Here is a 16,929-nt window from a genome sequence, read left to right on the forward strand (position 1 = left end):
TCTTCTTCTTCTTCTCCTTCTTCTTCTCCTCCTCCTCCTCTTTCTTCTTCTTCTTCTTCTTCCTCCTCCTCCTTCTCCTCCTCCTCCTCCTCCTTCTTCTTCTTCTTCCTTTCTTTTTTAATACAATATTTATATTCTGATTACTCAGGACCTCTGATAAAGGACCATTAGGACTTAAGGACCTAGAATCGGCATACCAGTGTTTTAGAGAGAGCAAAGGCTACAGCTAGCACATAAGACCCCTTCGGGGAAATTAGAAAAGGGCATGACCTTCAGAGCAGAAACATTTTCTTGACCTCGTGATCCGCCCGCCGCAGTCTCCCAAAGTGCTGCGATTACAGGCATGAGCCACCGCGCCGGCCAAGAGGTGCCTTTTTCTAATTAATCTACCTCAAGGGGAGACTATTTTTTGCAATGTTTCTGCTCTGAAGGTCATGCCCTTTTCTAATTTCCCCGAAGGGGTCTTATGTGCTAGCTGTAGCCTTTGCTCTCTCTAAAACACTGGTATGCCGATTCTAGGTCCTTAAGTCCTAATGGTCCTTTATCAGAGGTCCTGAGTAATCAGAATATAAATATTGTACTAAAAAAGAAAGGAAGAAGAAGAAGAAGAAGGAGGAGGAGGAGGAGGAGAAGGAGGAGGAGGAGGAGGAAGAAGAAGAAGAAGAAGAAGAAGAAGAAGAAGAAGAAGAAGAAGAAGAAGAAGAAGAAGAAGAAAGAGGAGGAGGAGGAGGAGGAGGAGAAGAAGAAGAAGGAGAAGAAGAAGAAGAAATCCTGAGTAATCAGAAGCCTTCCCTGGAAGAGGCCCTTTCTCCTTGCCTCTCTGAGTGAGCCGTGGCCGGTCTCCTCATCTCAGGCAAGTTGACATAAGAAAATGACTTTGATCAGATTAGATCAAGATGGCAGCCTACGCACCTATAACTTTGTTCTCATTCTCCCCACTCCAAATCCCTTAAAACATTACAATGGCAAAATAAACAAGAGCAGTATAATTAAAGGAAAGTGTACGATCATCAGTTCAGAAATTGTGAAGAATCCCCTGAGGATAGAAATCAGTTAGAATTATATTGATAAGAGAGGAAGAGAAGCCTGGTCCAAAACCTGCAAGAGAAGATTACGGGAGTAAATCCAGAGAAAATCAAATTTCAGAATAAATAAATGCAAAAGCATGGGAAGAGGGAACTTCCAGTTAATTAAAGAATTGCATTCACTACAATTGGAATGGAGCAGTTAAAAAACAAAAACAAAAAACAAGAATTTTATTCAGAAAAGAACGGTCACTTCTGTGGCTGTTTCTGTCCTTCCTTCCCTCAAATATTCCAAGGTTGAAACCGAGAATTTCACACTAAAGAAAGCAAACTACTTGCTTCCAAAAGTTTGCTAATGTGAGCGTAGGATCCTAGAAAAATGAAAACAACAGAACAGACCTTGGTGTAATCTGGACTTTCAGGAAATATAGGGAAAAAAACAGAAGCAGTTCTGATCATGAGAGAAATACACTCCGAGTAATACACACCAGTGAAACTGCCTTTGCAAAATTATGACAGTAAAAGGCCTTTATGCTTTTTCCCTTTTTGGATCTTGTTTTTTGAGAAAAAGGTTTTCTTCTTCCCAATTGACTGAATTCTGTTTCTCCATTTACTTCTGTCTGCCCTCTTGCCACCCTTGATGCCCACATGAGAGGACCTAAGATGATTCCTAACAGTGTGGGACCCCTCAGGAAAAACAGAAGGCGCCACAGACTCTGTTTTGGGTGGAACCTCTGTTTTCCTCATGGAACCTCGGGAGTCGTAAGCAGACAGATTAGATATAAGGCTCTACTCTGTTTTGCATTGTAATACCTGACCTTTTTATTTTGCATGTTGAGATAGCTTTTAGCCTTGGTATGTAATAGCTAATACTTTTAGGGATGGCAAATGGCAGTTGTGGGGGAATACTCGGCTCTTTGCATGTTTGGATAATGAAATAATGCTTTTGGTCACCTGGAAGTATGGAAACATTCTCAGGCCGCACTGAGAGGTAAGGCTCTGATATGCTTTTGCTGTGTCCCTACCCAACATCTCATCTTGAATTGTAATCAAAATTGTAATCCCCACGTATTGGGGGAAGGACCTTGTGGGGGGTGAATAGATCATGGGGGTGGTTCCCTTATGCTGTTCTCATGAGAGTGAGTGAGTTATCATTAGATCTGATGGTTTTATAAGGGGCTTCTCCCCACTTTGCTCTGCACTTCTGTCTCCTGTGCTCTGTGAAGAAGGACGTGTTTGCTTCCATTTCTGCCATGATTGCAAGTTTCCTGAGGCCTTTCCAGCCATGTGGAACTGTGAGTCAATTAAACCTCTTCCCTTTATAAATTACCCAGTCTCAGGTATGTCCTGATAGCAGCGTGAGAACGAACTAATATGGGCTCCCATGGGGGATGGCCTGATTATAGAATGGGCTGATTGGCTTTGGTTTGGCCACCAGCCTCAGAGGAATGCCCTTGCAGTGGGATTCAGGTAAAAGCATTGTGTTGTGTCATCCCACAGTATTTACTTTTTCGGGGGGACCCAGACTTTGGTGTGAAAATGGGATCCTTGATTTTTGGGGATTTGTTCTGCCTTCCAGCTGTGACTGCCTGTTAGGCCCTAGAAACTGCATGCCTCCTTGACGCTGTTCCTGAAAAGGCTCCATCTTAAAGCCAGTAGTCCAAAGAAGAAACTTACATCTTTAAGGAAGTGTCCACATGTAAGGATGTCTGCTTTTCCTGGATGTCTTAACTGCACTTCTACTCGCACCATTTTTTTCTTTGGTTTGAGTAAAATATGAATCCTCTATCTTGTTTCACCTAAGAATTGTCCCTTTAGAAATGCAAATTTAGAGTTGCCTAGCTGACAATTGTTCAGGGCAGGGAACAAGTAATGAAGAGACTGGTCTCAAATGGAGAAAAGAAATTTAAAAACTGGCAAATGAAGAATCTTATAACTCTACCAGATCTGCTTTTGTCTGTCTATATATTTGTATGTGTCCTGTGTGTGATGTTTCAATAACCAAAATATATGAAAGAGCTCTAATTAATTGGCTTCAATAAATATAAACACTTGAAAAAATAGAAACTTTAATGCATTTTAGTTCATGTGGCATTAGTAATCTTTGGTAAATATAGTTTTAAGATTTTTGGTAAAATAAAATAAAGATGTCTTCAGAATTTAGATGTTTAGTCTGAATAAGGCAAGTCAGACAGTCTCTGGCAGATGTTTTAAAGTCATAAACTGCTACTATGACATTTTTAATAATTGTTTGACTTGTCTGTTTTACAGCCATTAGATTCTAGGTAAGGCCTGGGGACATATGGAGTTAACTGTGTCCCCTAGCTAGTCTGGAAAGAGTCAGACATTGTCTACAGCTGTGTCCTTGTCCTGGGCTCTGAAATCTGATACATTGTCAAAGTGGCTTACTTACTAAGTTTCTCACTAGAATAAAAGTTGCTGAGAGTTAACATTGTAACATATGTAATTGAGATTACGGGCAAAATAGTTACATGTAAGGCATATAAAGAAAGTAGAATGTGTTTTGGTAAGAGGTTATAAGAAGGCATGGAAATACTTTTTTTGTTAAAAGGAAAGTAATTTTGTCTAGTTTAGAGGTTTTTATGGATTGTCCTAAGTTAAAAGAATGATAGGACAAAACTGAAGCCTTAAGCAAGTTGTAGAAGTTTGTAAAATATTGATCTGATAAAGGAAGTTCTGTGTGTGAACAAGTTGGACACAATTTGAAGGGTATTATTTAGTTTTTCTATAAATTAAACATAAAGATAAAAAGCATGTCTGGGTCCATGTGCCAGAATAACAGGGTTTCTTTGGAGCATCGATCTGCTCTTTAATAGGAAATTGTAAAGAGTTATAAAAGGTTTACAAAAATTTTAACTTATGGTCAAACTGATTAAGATTGGATAGATTTGTGTATAAAGCTTTATTAAAATAGGTTTAACATTAATAGTATACTAATGCAAAGGCAAAATTTGGTTTTCTCTTTTGAACAAGATTTCCATGTAATACTGAAATAATAAAGATTTGTGTTTGCCTTTTGGGTAAACTGCAGGACAAAAGGAAAAAAGAAAGGAGAGAGAAGAGGCAGATTCAGTTGGTCCCATGCTGTCTTTATTGGGTCTTGTTGTTTGGAAAGCTGGGTCTCCCAATAAGTAAAGATTTTTGCCTTTTTGAAATTTTTTCAGTTATTACTTTGGCTGATTGAATGACCTGTAATCCTATTTTGTGATATCAAGTGTTTTAAATCTTTGATATTTGACAGATCTTCCAAAATACAAGTTTCAAGTTCTAAATTCAGTCCTTTTGTCCTCATTAATTTTTTTTTTAAGATATTGGGTCCCCTGATGTCCAAAAGAGACATATTAGCTTATTTGGTGTGTTATAGTCATACATGGAACACTGTCATGTGTGAAATGGCATTTGGCTTTCTTTGGGATGTATTTTCATGAATGTGTTATTAATATGTGTTCTAGAATTATGTGAGACTCCTATAATTTTAAAATGACTTATGTATGTTATCAGTAATAATTATGATTATTATGTTAGATTGTTGTATGCCACAAAATAACCAAATTTCTTTGTTAATTGTGTCTTTAACCATGGGTGTTCTGATTCTCTTGTCATCTACAATTGATTTGCTTTGATCCTTTTCAAAAGGTGGTTTTATATTCAGCTATAGGACTCTGACAGGGGCTCTTGAGTGCAATTTCCTGATAACTTTAGAAATTGTCATTGGAATAGAGAAAAAAACTTCCAGGACTCTCATGGAGAGCTTATGTGTCCATAAGGATTGTTGACCCAATATCAACTAGCACAGGAGTTAATCATGTGGACTGTACTAACAGAAGACTGAAATTATCTTTTTATGACTTTTTGCTTAAAATGTTGCTGATCCTTTTTGTTTTGCTTTTCAGAGTTAAGAAAGCTTTTTCTCTTTTAAAATATTTTAAAATTCTTTTGAGACAGTCTCGCTTTGTCACCTAGGCTGGATGGAGTACAGTGGTGTGATCTTGGCTCACTGCAACCTCTACTTCCCAGTTCAAGCAATTCTCCTGTCTCAGCCTCCCAAGTAGCTGGGATTACAGGCACTCGTGACCACGCCCAGCTAATTTTTATATTTTTAGTAGAAATGGGGTTTCATCATGTTGCCCAGGCTGGTCTGAAGCTCTTGTCCCCAAGTGGTCCACCCACCTCAGCCTCCCAAAGTGCTGGGATTACAGGCACTCGTGACCACATCCAGCTAATTTTTGTATTTTTAGTAGAAACAGGGTTTCGCCATGTTGCCCAGGCTGGTCTCGAACTCGTGTCCCCAAGTGATCCATCCACTTCAGCCTCCCAAAATGCTGGGAGTACAGGTGACAGCCACCATGCCTGGCCAACTTTTTTTTTTTTCTTTTGAGCTATTTGACAGCTTTTAACAATTGAGTAAAGTATACTCCTGTGAACAAAATTTGGAGCATATTTCTTTCTCTCTACCTGATTTCTCCAGAATTTGCAGACTATTTGTGATTATTCTTAACTTATGGCAATATAGTTATTTGTATAAGTTCAATAAGAATCTATTTTCTTTTGTAACAGAACACAGTTGGGGACACTGGTTATATTACCAAGGCTTTTACTGGAATGACATGTTTTCAGACTGTATTGGCAAATTGAGGTTTACCTATAGAGCTGATAAGAGCCCCTTGGAAAAACTGGCCTCATACTTTGTCCTTTACAGGGTTCCAAACCTGTGGCAAGTAAAGAATGTTACTTTCTGCCAGGCCCAGGAACCCCAAGTTATTTTGGTACCTTGAGAAGAGAGCAATTCACCCAATTCACACGTTATCTGCAGGTACAAATAAATCCCTGGCTGGGCTCAAGAGGCTGTTAAAAGGTCTAATCTGAGATTCCTTATGAGAAGTTCCAGCAAAGCCAGGTTTTTTGTTTTTTTTTTTTAAGCCTTTATGGTAAATAATTTCTCTTGCTGCTCTTTATGCAAATAATTAAGCTAAGTGTAATAAGACTCATACTTATTTTGCAAATAAATTGGTCTTACTATGATTTATTTGTCTTTGGTAGAATTGAAAAACTGGACAGAGAAAAATTATGTTTTGGAAAAACATAGTATACCTGTTACTAGATTCCAGCTAATTGTTTTTGGATTCCAGCCCATTGTTTTTGAGTCTCTGCTGATGACCCAATATATGATTGGTTCTCAAGGTCATTCACCTAGGTCCCTCAAGGCTTCACATCATTTCTACAGCGACACCTGAAGCTAGGATTTTTACTCCTTATGTTAGGGCTTATTATTTATTTTAAGTCTGCTGTTCACTTAAGAACTGTACTAAAGCTGTAGATAAAAGTGCTAATGTTTTCTTATACAGACCTTGGGATCCTAATTAGGCACTTGTGAATACATACAAACAACTGCAAGACAGTTTCACTCTTCTTACCCTGGGGCAAATCCTACTCCAACTATGCCCCATCAGCAGGAAGAAGTTGGAATAGTCATCCGCCTTTTCCTATCTCTGTAACTCACACCTCAGGATTGAAGTGTGCTGAAATCCAAAGCGGGGATTGAAACTGACTTTACAAAATTATGACAGTAAAAGAAGTCTGACATGGATAACTGCATCTTGCTCCTAACCTCTAAGCTGTCTTTGCTCACTACTGGGCACAGGCCAAGGTAACCACGCGAGGAATTTAGTTTATAGCTTAACTTAAAATTAAGGATGATAATAGTCCCTCACTAAAACTAACTCACTCCTTGCTTAGGGCCTGAAAACTGCCTTTGTAAGACTAATGAAAGGTGACAAGATTAGGATTATGGGAGGGACTTGAATACTGCAAAAATGTAGGTGTAGTTTGTATAATCCCTTACTGCTCAGGAGTCATGTGGTCAGAGGCCAAAGGATTTGTGACTGCTCCTATGAATAACATCACTATTGTAGAGCCTAAAATTGGTGTTTTGAGACTTTTTTTCAGATTTTCCGGCAACCGACTGACTCTGCCTGGACCCATAACTTATGTCTCAACTGGTCCTGTGGCCTTACCCAGAGGTGGACTCAGCCCATGAGGACCGTTTGCCACACCCCTGTGATTTCATCCCCAACCAATCAGCAGCACCCATTCCCTAGCCCGCTGTCCACCAAGTTGACCATGAAAACCCTAACCTCAGAATTCTAAAGGAGGCTGATTTGAGTTAGAACTCTGTCTCCTGTATTGCTAGCCTAGTGTCAATTGATCTCTTTCTTTACTGTAATACCTTGGTATTACAGTAAATTAATTTTGTCTGTGCAGTGTGCAGGAAGAGTCCATTGGGTGATTACACTAGAGTAAAATTATTTTGACAATTCGTAGGGAGGGAAAGGACCAACCTTTCTGTCTCCTCTGTACCCACCCACCTTAAAGTGAAGTCTGATGGGTCAAGACACTCAACACACTTACACAAAGTCCTCTACTTAAGTGTCAGGCCAGTAAGGGGACACAGACCAATGTAACTGCAGAGGAAACCCAGGTAAGCTATCTTTGTTAACTGACTTATCCCTTATTCACTGGTGTAAATAGATATCAAAGGATTATGATAAATATTTGGAGAAAAACTATAGCATAAAAGAGAAGAACCAAAATGAATAAATAGCACAATTGACCCTGCATGGAGGTGGTGGAGGGGAAATAATGCAAGGAACAAAACTCCAATTTTCAGATTATAATGTTCACACATATTCAGAGCCTCTATTAGTTATTCAAGTATGTAGTACAGCAAAATGAAAAATGAATCCAAAAAAGAGGAACATGTGGAATATAAGAAATAGCGGTGAGCAAAGAAACAGTAAAGCTTTGAGTTTTCCAAATGCTAGCAAAAAGGAGTAATTTTTGAATTAGACAAAAATAAATTTAGAGCCAACAGTATTAAAAGAGACAAGGGGGGCCAGGCACAGTGGTTCATGCCTGTAATCCCAGCATGCTGGGAGGCTGAGACAGGAGGCCGAGGTGGGCAGATCATCTGAGGTCAGGAGTTTGAGACCAGCCTGGCCAACATGGCGAAATGCCATCTCTACTAAAAATATAAAAACTTGGCTGGATGTGGTGGTACATGCCTGTAGTTCCAGCTACTTGGGAGGCTGAGGCAGGAGAATCACTTGAACCCAGGAGGCTGAGGTTGCATTGAGTCGAAATTTCACCACTACACTCCTGCCTGGGTGACAAAGTGAGACTCTGTCTCAAAAATTAAGAGTTGGAGTCTTGCTCTATCACCCAGGCTGGAGTGCAATCATAGCTCACTGCAGCCTTGAACTCCTGGGACCAAGTGATCCTCCCACCTCAGCCTCCTGAGTAGCTGGGACAATAGGTGCATGCCACCACACCCAGCTAATTTTTGTATTTTCTGTAGAGACGGGGGTCTCACTGTGTTGCCTAGGCTGATCTTGAACTCCTGGCCTCAAGTGATCCTCCCACCTCAGCCCCCCGAGTAGCTGGGATTACAGATATGAGCCACCATGCCTGGCAAAGGGATATTTAATATTGATAAAATGTGCACTCCACCAAGAACACGTGACTGTCATGGACCTTTATGCACATAATGACATGAATAAGAAATATAAAGCAAACTCTGTTAGAAATACAAGGAGAATAAACATTTACAAATATTCAGTCATGGGGGGAGATCCCCCTCCCTTGCTCTCCCTTCTCTCCTTCCCTACTTCTCTCCTTATCTTTTTCTTGCTTTCTCCTCTTCCTTCCTCCAACAAATAGATATTTAGCACCTTGTATGTATTAGGCATTGTGTTAGATACTGTGGGCACAGTACCAAGCAAAACAATCTTGGCGCCTGCCACATGAAGCTGATAGTCTAGTGAGGGAGAAAGACATTATTCAAATATTCATTCAAATACATGTAAAATTACGACTGTGATGAGTTCTCTATTAATTACTCAATTAATTATTCTGTAGGAGAGCCACACAGAACTATGAGGTCAGGGAGGTTTTCCTGACCAAGCAAAACTTCTTCAGAGATTTGAAGACTGCACAGGAGTTAACCAGATGAAGCAGGAAAAAAAAAAAAAAAATCATTCCAAGCAAAGGGAAAAACACGTACAAAGACCCTCTGGCAGGAGGAAGCCCAGTGCATATGGAGGACAAAAGAAAGCCAGTGTAGCTGGGGCTCAGACATCAAGTGGATAATTTTATGAGGCTGAAGAGGTAGATATTGGCCATGCTATGCAGGGCCTCAGAGGCTATATTAATTATTTTGTTTTTATCCTAAGAGTAATAGGAATCATTGAAAAGTTTCCTGGGCAACATAGGGAGACCCCATGTCTACAAATAATAATAATAATAATAAATTAGCCAGGCGTGGTGGTGCACGCCTGTGGTCCCAGTTACTTGGGAGGCTGTGGTGGAAGGATCACCTGAGCCTAAGAGGTCAAGGCTGCAGTGAGCCATGATCACACCACTGCACTTCAGCCTGGGTGACAGAGTGAGACCCTGTCTCAAAAAAAAAAAAAAAAAAAAAAAAAAAAAGTTTAAAAGTGAAAAAGACCACACTGACTGTAAAAAGTATTGGATGAGGGGCAAAAGTCAAAGCAGGATGATCAATTAAAAAGCTATTACTGAGAAAAGAAGATATCTTAGCTAGAAGTGGTGGGAGGAGTGGTAGACATTGAGAAAGAAGCAGCAAGCTTTTTTGTTTTTGTTTTTGTTTTTGAGATGGAGTCTTGCTCTGTCACCTAGGCTGGAATGCAGTGGAGTCATCCTGGCACACTGCAACCTGCACCTCCTGAGTAGCTGGGATTGCAGGCGTGTGCCACCATGCCCGGCTAATTTTTTTTTTTTTTTTTTTTTTTTTTTTTAGGAGAAACGGCGTTTCACCATGTTGGCCACACTGTTCATGAACTCCTGACCTCAACTGATCCGCCCGCCTCAGCCTCCCAAAGTGCTGGAATTACAGGCATGAGCCACCGCGCCTGGCCTAAGCAAGCTTTTAAGAGACATTTAGTGGGCAAGATGAGGGACAGGACACAACAAGGATGATTTCCTAGTTTCTGGCTTGTGCAAATGGATGGATGATGGTGCCATTTACTGAGTTACAGAATACTGCAAGAGGACCAAGTTCTTGTTTTGGTTTTGGTTTTGGGGAAAGGAGGAAGAAGGACTAGACCAGTTGGGGGCAAGTTGGTCACCTCTCTCTCTCCAGACATCCCTTCATGTGGCTAACTAGGGTCTCCTCACAGAATGACAGACTCAGGGTAGACAGACTTGTTACATGGTGCCTCAAGGGTCCAAGAGGGAGTGTCCCAATAAACCCAGGTGGAAGCTGCAAGGCTTCTTATGAACTAGCCTTGTAAATCCCAGAATGTCATTTCTGCTGCATTCTTTTGGTTAAGCAAGTCCCTAAGATCAGCCCAGATTTAAGAACAGAGGGATTAGGCTACACAGAAAGAGAAAGTGGAAAGGCCATGTGCCTCAACTAATGAACCAATGTTGATTATTGTTAACTAAAGTCTATGTTTTATTCAGATTTCTTTAGTTTTTTACCTAATGTTCCTTTTTCTGTTCCAGGATCTCATCCAGGATACTGTATCGTATTCAGTTGTTATGCCTCCTTAGATTCTCTTGGCTGTGAAAGTTTCTCAGACATTCCTTGTTTTCGATGACTTGGACAATTTTAAAAAGTCTGTTGAGGTATTTTGTAGAATTTGGGTTTGTCTGATGCTTGTTTCATAGTTAGGGGTTATGGATTTCTGGAAGGAAGATCAGGAAGGTAAAGTGCCATTATCATATTATGTCAAAGGTACATGACCTATCACTGATGATGTTAATCTTGATTGTGAATATAGAAAACTATTTCCAGGATTGCTGCTATAATGAGGAATAGGAAACTTTAATGGTAGTTAATGTGGTATTCCATTTATTCGTTCAACAAATATTTATTGAATGTGTACCCTGTGCCAGGATCTTGGATACAACAGTGAACAAAAACAGGTAAATCCTTGCCTTCATTGAGCTTACAGTCTGGTTGAGAAGAGACACAATAAATAATAATATTATAAATTTTATAGTATGTTAGAAGGTAATGCATGCTATGGAAAAATTACATCCCTGAGCAAAAGGGATGGGAGGGCAAATGACATTATTAGTGGAGTGACTAGGGCAATGCCTCATTGAGAAGGTGACATCTGAGCAAAGACTTGAAGGAGGGGAGGGATGTAGTCATTGGAGACCTAGAGTAGAGCCTTCCAGGTAGAAGGAACAGCCAGTGCAAAGACCCTAAGGTATGAACATGGCTAGTGTGTTTGAAAAATAGGAAGGAGGCTGGGCACAGTGGCTTGCGCCTGTAATCCCAGTGCTTTGGGAGGCCGAGGCGGGTGGATTACTGGAGGTCAGGAGTTCAGGACCAGCCTGGCCAACATGGTAAAACCCCATCTCTACTAAAAATACGAAAATATTAGCTGGGCATGGTGGCAGGCGCCTGTAATCCCAACTACTCAGGAGACTGAGACAGGAGAATTGCTTGAACCCAGGAGGCAGAGGCTGCAGTGAGCCAAGATCGTGCCATTGCACTCCAGCCTGGGCGACAAGAATGAAACTCCATCAAAAAAACAAACAAACAAACAAAAACAAACAAACAAACAAAAAACAAAAAACAAACAGGAAAGAAAGAAAGACAGACAGGAAGGAAGGAAGGAAGGAAGGAAGGAAAAGGAAAGGGAAGGGAAGGGGAGGCGAGGCGAGGCGAGGCGAGGGGAGGGGAGGGGAGGGGAGGGGAGGGAGGGGAGGGGAGGGGAGGGGAGGGAGGGGAGGGGAGGGGAGGGAAGGGAAGGGGAGGGAAGGGAAGGGAAGGGAAATAGCAAATAGGTTAGTGTGACTAGAGAAGAGTCAGAGAAAGTAGGGGAGAGTAGTAGGAAATGATGTTAAAGAGATAACAGAAATCCAGACAATTAAAGACCTTGTAAGCTATTGTACAGACATTGATTTTCTTCTAAATGAGATGGGGAACCATTGGAGAGGTTTGAGCAGAGGAGAGACTTTAATTTAACTTTCATTTTTAATAGGAAAATCTGACTCGTGTTGAGAGTAGATTGTGGTAGGGGGCAGAGGTATAACACCAGTTAGGAGGCTATTGAAATAACCCAGGCAACAGATAATGATGACTTGAACCAGGATGGTAGCTGTGAGAGCTGTGAGAAGTGAGTGAATTATTGATATATTTTGAAGAGTTAAATAGGATTTTTTTGATTATTTGAAGATAGAATGTGAGAGAAAGAGACGAGTCAAAGAAATACCAAAGAGTTTGCATCTAAGCACAGGAAAGGATGCAATTGTCATCAACTGAAGGCTGTCAGTAATATAAGTTTTCGGATGTGTGTGGGGAGGCAGAATGGGGAGAGACTAGAAGTAATGTTTTATTTATTTTTAATTTTATTTCAGTAGTTTTTAGGAAACAGGTGGTAGTTTTAGACATGTGCTATGAGATGTCTTTTAGATATTCAAGCAGAGAAGTCAAATATGCACTTAGACATACAAGTCTAGAGTTTAAGGGAGAAGTCTAGGATGGAAATATAAATGGTGTTTAAAGCCAGGAGACAAGATGAGATTATCAAGAGAGGGAGTGGGGACAGAGAAGAGATTACCAAGGATAGCAATCTGGGAGAAAAGAAGGAATCAGTGAAAGAGTCTCTGAAGGAGCAGCCTTCTGAACAAAGCTGGAGGCATCATACCACATGACTTCAAGTTATATTACAAGGCTATAGTAACCAAAACAGCATGGTATTATTATAATAACAGACACATAGACCAATTGAACATAATAGATAATCCAGAAATAAATCAATGTATTTACAGCCAACTGATTATAGACAAAGGCACCAAGAACATACATTGGAGAAAAGACACTGTCTTCAATAAATGGTGCTGGTGTTGTTACATGGATATATTGGGACACACACACACACAAATAAATGGTCCTGCGAAAATTGGATATTTATATTCAGAAGAATGAAACCGGACCCTTATCTCTCACCATATACAAAAGTCAGTTTAAGATGGATTAAAGACTTAAACATAAGATCCGAAACTATAAAACTACTAGAGGAAAATGGGGGGAACATTTCTGGACATTTATCTAGGCAAATATTTTATGGCTAAGACCTCAAAAGCACAGGCAACAAAACAAACAAACAAAAAAGATAAATGTGACTTAATTAAACAAAAAGCTTTTGCACAGCAAAGGAAACACAAAATAAAAAGGCAACCTATGGAATGAGAAAAACGTTTGCAAACTATATATCTGATAAGGGGTTAATATTCAAAATATATAAGGAACTCAACACCATAGTAAAAATAACGACAACAACAACAACAAAGTAATTCTATTAAAAAGCGGTCAAAGGGCATGAATAGACATCTCTCCAAAGAAGACACACAAATGGCCAAAAGATACATAAAAAATGCTCAACGTCGCTAATTATCAGGGAAATGCAAATCAAAACCACAATTAGATATCGTCTGACCCCAGTTAGGATGGCTGTTATTAAAAAGCAAATAGCGGATGTTGGTGAGGATGCGGAGTAAAGGGAACTCATATGCACTGTTGGTGGGAATGTAAATTAGTACAGCCACTATGGGACGCAGCATGGAGATTTCTCAAAAAACTAAACATAGAACCACCATATGATCCAGCAATCTCACGATTGAGTATTTATCCAAAAGTAAAGAAATCACTATAACCAAAAGATACTTGCACCCCCGTGTTTATTGTAGCAGTATTCATAATAGCCAGGATGCAGAATCAACCTAAATGTTCATTAACAGGCAAATGAATAAAGAAACTGTGATATTTATACACAATGGAATACTATTCAGCCATAAAAATGAAATCCTGTCATTTGCAGCAACATGTGTGGTCATTATGTTAAGTGAAATAAGCCAGGGACAAAACGACAAATATCACATGTTCTTACTAATCTGTGGGAAATAAAAAAGCTGATCTCATGGGGGTAGAGAGTAGAATGATAGAAACCAGAGGGGGTGGGAAGTGTATGTGGGTGGGGGGTTGATGAAGAAAGATTGGTTAATGGGTACAATCATACAATTACATAGAATAAGTTATAATGTTTGATAGCAGTGTAGGGTGACCATAGTTTGCAACAACGCATTGTACATTTCAAATAGCAAGAAGAGAGGACTTTAAATGTTCCCAACACATAGAAATGATAAAGACTCGAGGTGATGGATACTCTAAATACCCTGACTTCATTAATACACATTCTATGCATGCAACGAAATACCACATATACCCTATAAATTTATACAAATATTATGTATCAATTTAAAAGCATGTGTGTAAGACTATACTTTCAGGAGTCACTTCTATAGTTTGTTAATAGAGAAGTTTCTCTGAACGGGTAGAGATAAAAAGCATGTATGTACTGTGTATATAAATGTGCCAAAAATTTCTGGAAAGATACACACACGAATGTACACACAATATACACACAAAATTATTGCCAGTCATTACCTATGGGGAAGGAAGGGAAGAGTTAAGGAGGGGAGGGAGAATGAGGTGGAGTGGGGCAGGATGGGGCAGGACACAGCAGGGGCACTTTAAATGTGGTCATTTAGAGAGCACAGTGTTGTGACTACTTGAGCTCAAATCCAGATTCTGGTATTTCATATCTGGTTAATCTTGGGCAAGTTACTTCCTTTTCCTCAGTTTCTTAATTCAAAAAAAAAAAAAAGAGAAAATACTAATAGTATATACTTTATAAGTAATTCTGAGAATTAAATGTGTTAATACCTCAACGCACTTGCAACAGTTCCTGGTACATGGTAAGTCCTCAATAAACATTAGCTATTATGGTTGTCATTATGCTTCTGTGTTGTTTGGATGTTATATAATGTTGGAATATTCATGTACTTCCTTTGAAAAAGCCAAGAGAAAGGGGCCAGTAGAGGGTGAGAGGTTGAAAATAGAAAAGAGGTAATAATAGGTTGAGTATGGCTAGTGAGGAGACCTGTACATGAATGGGCTCTACAATGCACATGAAGGAATTACGCCTAGATTGGAAGAGGGATATCTTTCATTTTAACAGCAGAAAAGGATGGCTGTGAATACATTTCTAGTTTGGTAGTAGGAAGTTGGTTTCCATCTGGAGACTTCTATCTTATCTTTAAGAGGTGAGTTCTTTGGGGCAGCTGAGGAGTTGGAGTTTTGAGGAAAATGAAGAAGATTGAGAAGAATCAGTTGGGAAAATGAGAGAGTGAGTTGAAAACATGACAGGAATCCCCAGAAATATTGAAGGTCCACTTGATGTTGGTGACCATGAATTCAGAGTGGTACCAACCTGTTCATCTATGTGACTTTCTCTTGCAGTGCTTAACACCCCTGGGGGTTGGAGTGAGAAGAAAGGCTGTGAACCAGATGCCAGCATCTTTGATGAATGAGTACAGGACAGCAAAGAGGTGGAGTAAAATATCATGAAACTCAGAGGAAGAAGGATCAGGGGGTTTTGCCTGAGGGTGGAGGAGGAATGGTTTGAAAGGTGCAGTGTGGCTGGAAGAGGATATGTACCTTACCTCCTCCCTATGCAGTACATGCGGTGTGTTGGTATAGATCACTTTCACTGGAAAGGGCTGTAAAGGAAGCTCCGTCCTCATGGGAAACCTAGAAACGTGGATATTCAGGGATGAGTTTGTGGATGGCAGATGAGTTTGTTAATCATGGAATAGTGTTCCAGGAGGCACAGCCGAAGCATGTAAGGAGTGAAGGTAGAAGTGGGAGGTCAGGGCCGGGCACGGTGGCTCACACCTGTAATCCCAGAACTTTGGGAGGCCGAGGCAGGCAGATCACCTGAGGTCGGGAGTTTGAGACCAGCCTGACTAACACGGAGAAACCCCGTCTCTACTAAAGTGCAAAATTAGCCGGGCATGGTGGCACATGCCTGTAAGTCCAGCTACTCGGGAGGCTGAGGCAGAAGTATTGCTTGGGAGGCAGAGGTTGCGGTGAGCCGAGATCCCACCATTGCACTCCAGCCTGAGCAACAAGAGCAAAACTCCATCTCAAAAAAAAAAAAAAAAAAAAAGTGGGCGGTCCAGTTCAGGGAGAAGAAGCACAGAGCAATATGGGAATGCAGTTAGAGGACAAGAACAACAATAATAATTAAACATAACTTAATAATAACAATAATAATCTAACAGGGCTTTGCATAGATTATATCATTTAATCCTCATAAAACCTCATGAAGAGTAGACCTTAATTTTACAGATGAGCCGAGAGACACAGAACTCAAGTGATTTGCCTAAGGTCACAAAGCAGGTATGTCAAACTGGATGCTTACATGTTGAATTATGACAGAGGAAAACAGGGATGTGAATGAGGTATGGTGGGTTCGGCTCATCACAAATTTGGTTAGATGGTTAGTCCTGCTATTTTCTGATAAACAGGGGGCTCTCAGGTCTCCCCAAATTTAGATGTATTTGGACCTGGAGGCAGGAGTTGCTGTTTTATTGGTGTTCCTTACATTGCTAGGTGTAGAAGGATCCAGGCAGTGGCCTGACCAGTGCATTTTCTCACCTGTGCTCTGCAGAGTGATTGGTGGTAGGGGCAGTGGTGTGGTTCTTAGGTGCGTCTTGCCCTAGTTGGATATATAAAGCCAGACTGCAGCTGCCTATAAGGTATAAGGGCTGAGAGGCAGTTTGTGGAAAATGTGAACCTACTGGAGGACTTCACAGGCTATAGATTCTGAGAGATGTGAGGCTAAGTAGGGGTCTGGCAGTGGCCCAATTTTTTTTTTGCAGTGAAAGCATCTCCTTCAGTGTTCAAAGCTTTGGCCTAGCTCCTAAAGAAACCTTTGTTTACTGAAAGGTTTGGGTGCCATGCTTGGTGCTCAAGGAAGTTTATAAAAAAGAACAGGAGGCTTTA

The 16,929-nt window shown here is 40.4% G+C and overlaps 1 pseudogene; it reads left to right on the plus strand.

Moving 5' to 3' along the window:
* The first annotated feature begins 14,353 nt into the window (after nt 1-14,353).
* On the plus strand, nt 14,354-14,436 carry LOC123571548 (small nucleolar RNA U3; annotated as a pseudogene).
* The last annotated feature ends 2,493 nt before the right edge of the window (nt 14,437-16,929 follow it).

The sequence above is a fragment of the Macaca fascicularis genome, chromosome X, assembly GCF_037993035.2.
Source record: "Macaca fascicularis isolate 582-1 chromosome X, T2T-MFA8v1.1".
Taxonomy (NCBI): Eukaryota; Metazoa; Chordata; class Mammalia; order Primates; family Cercopithecidae; genus Macaca; species Macaca fascicularis.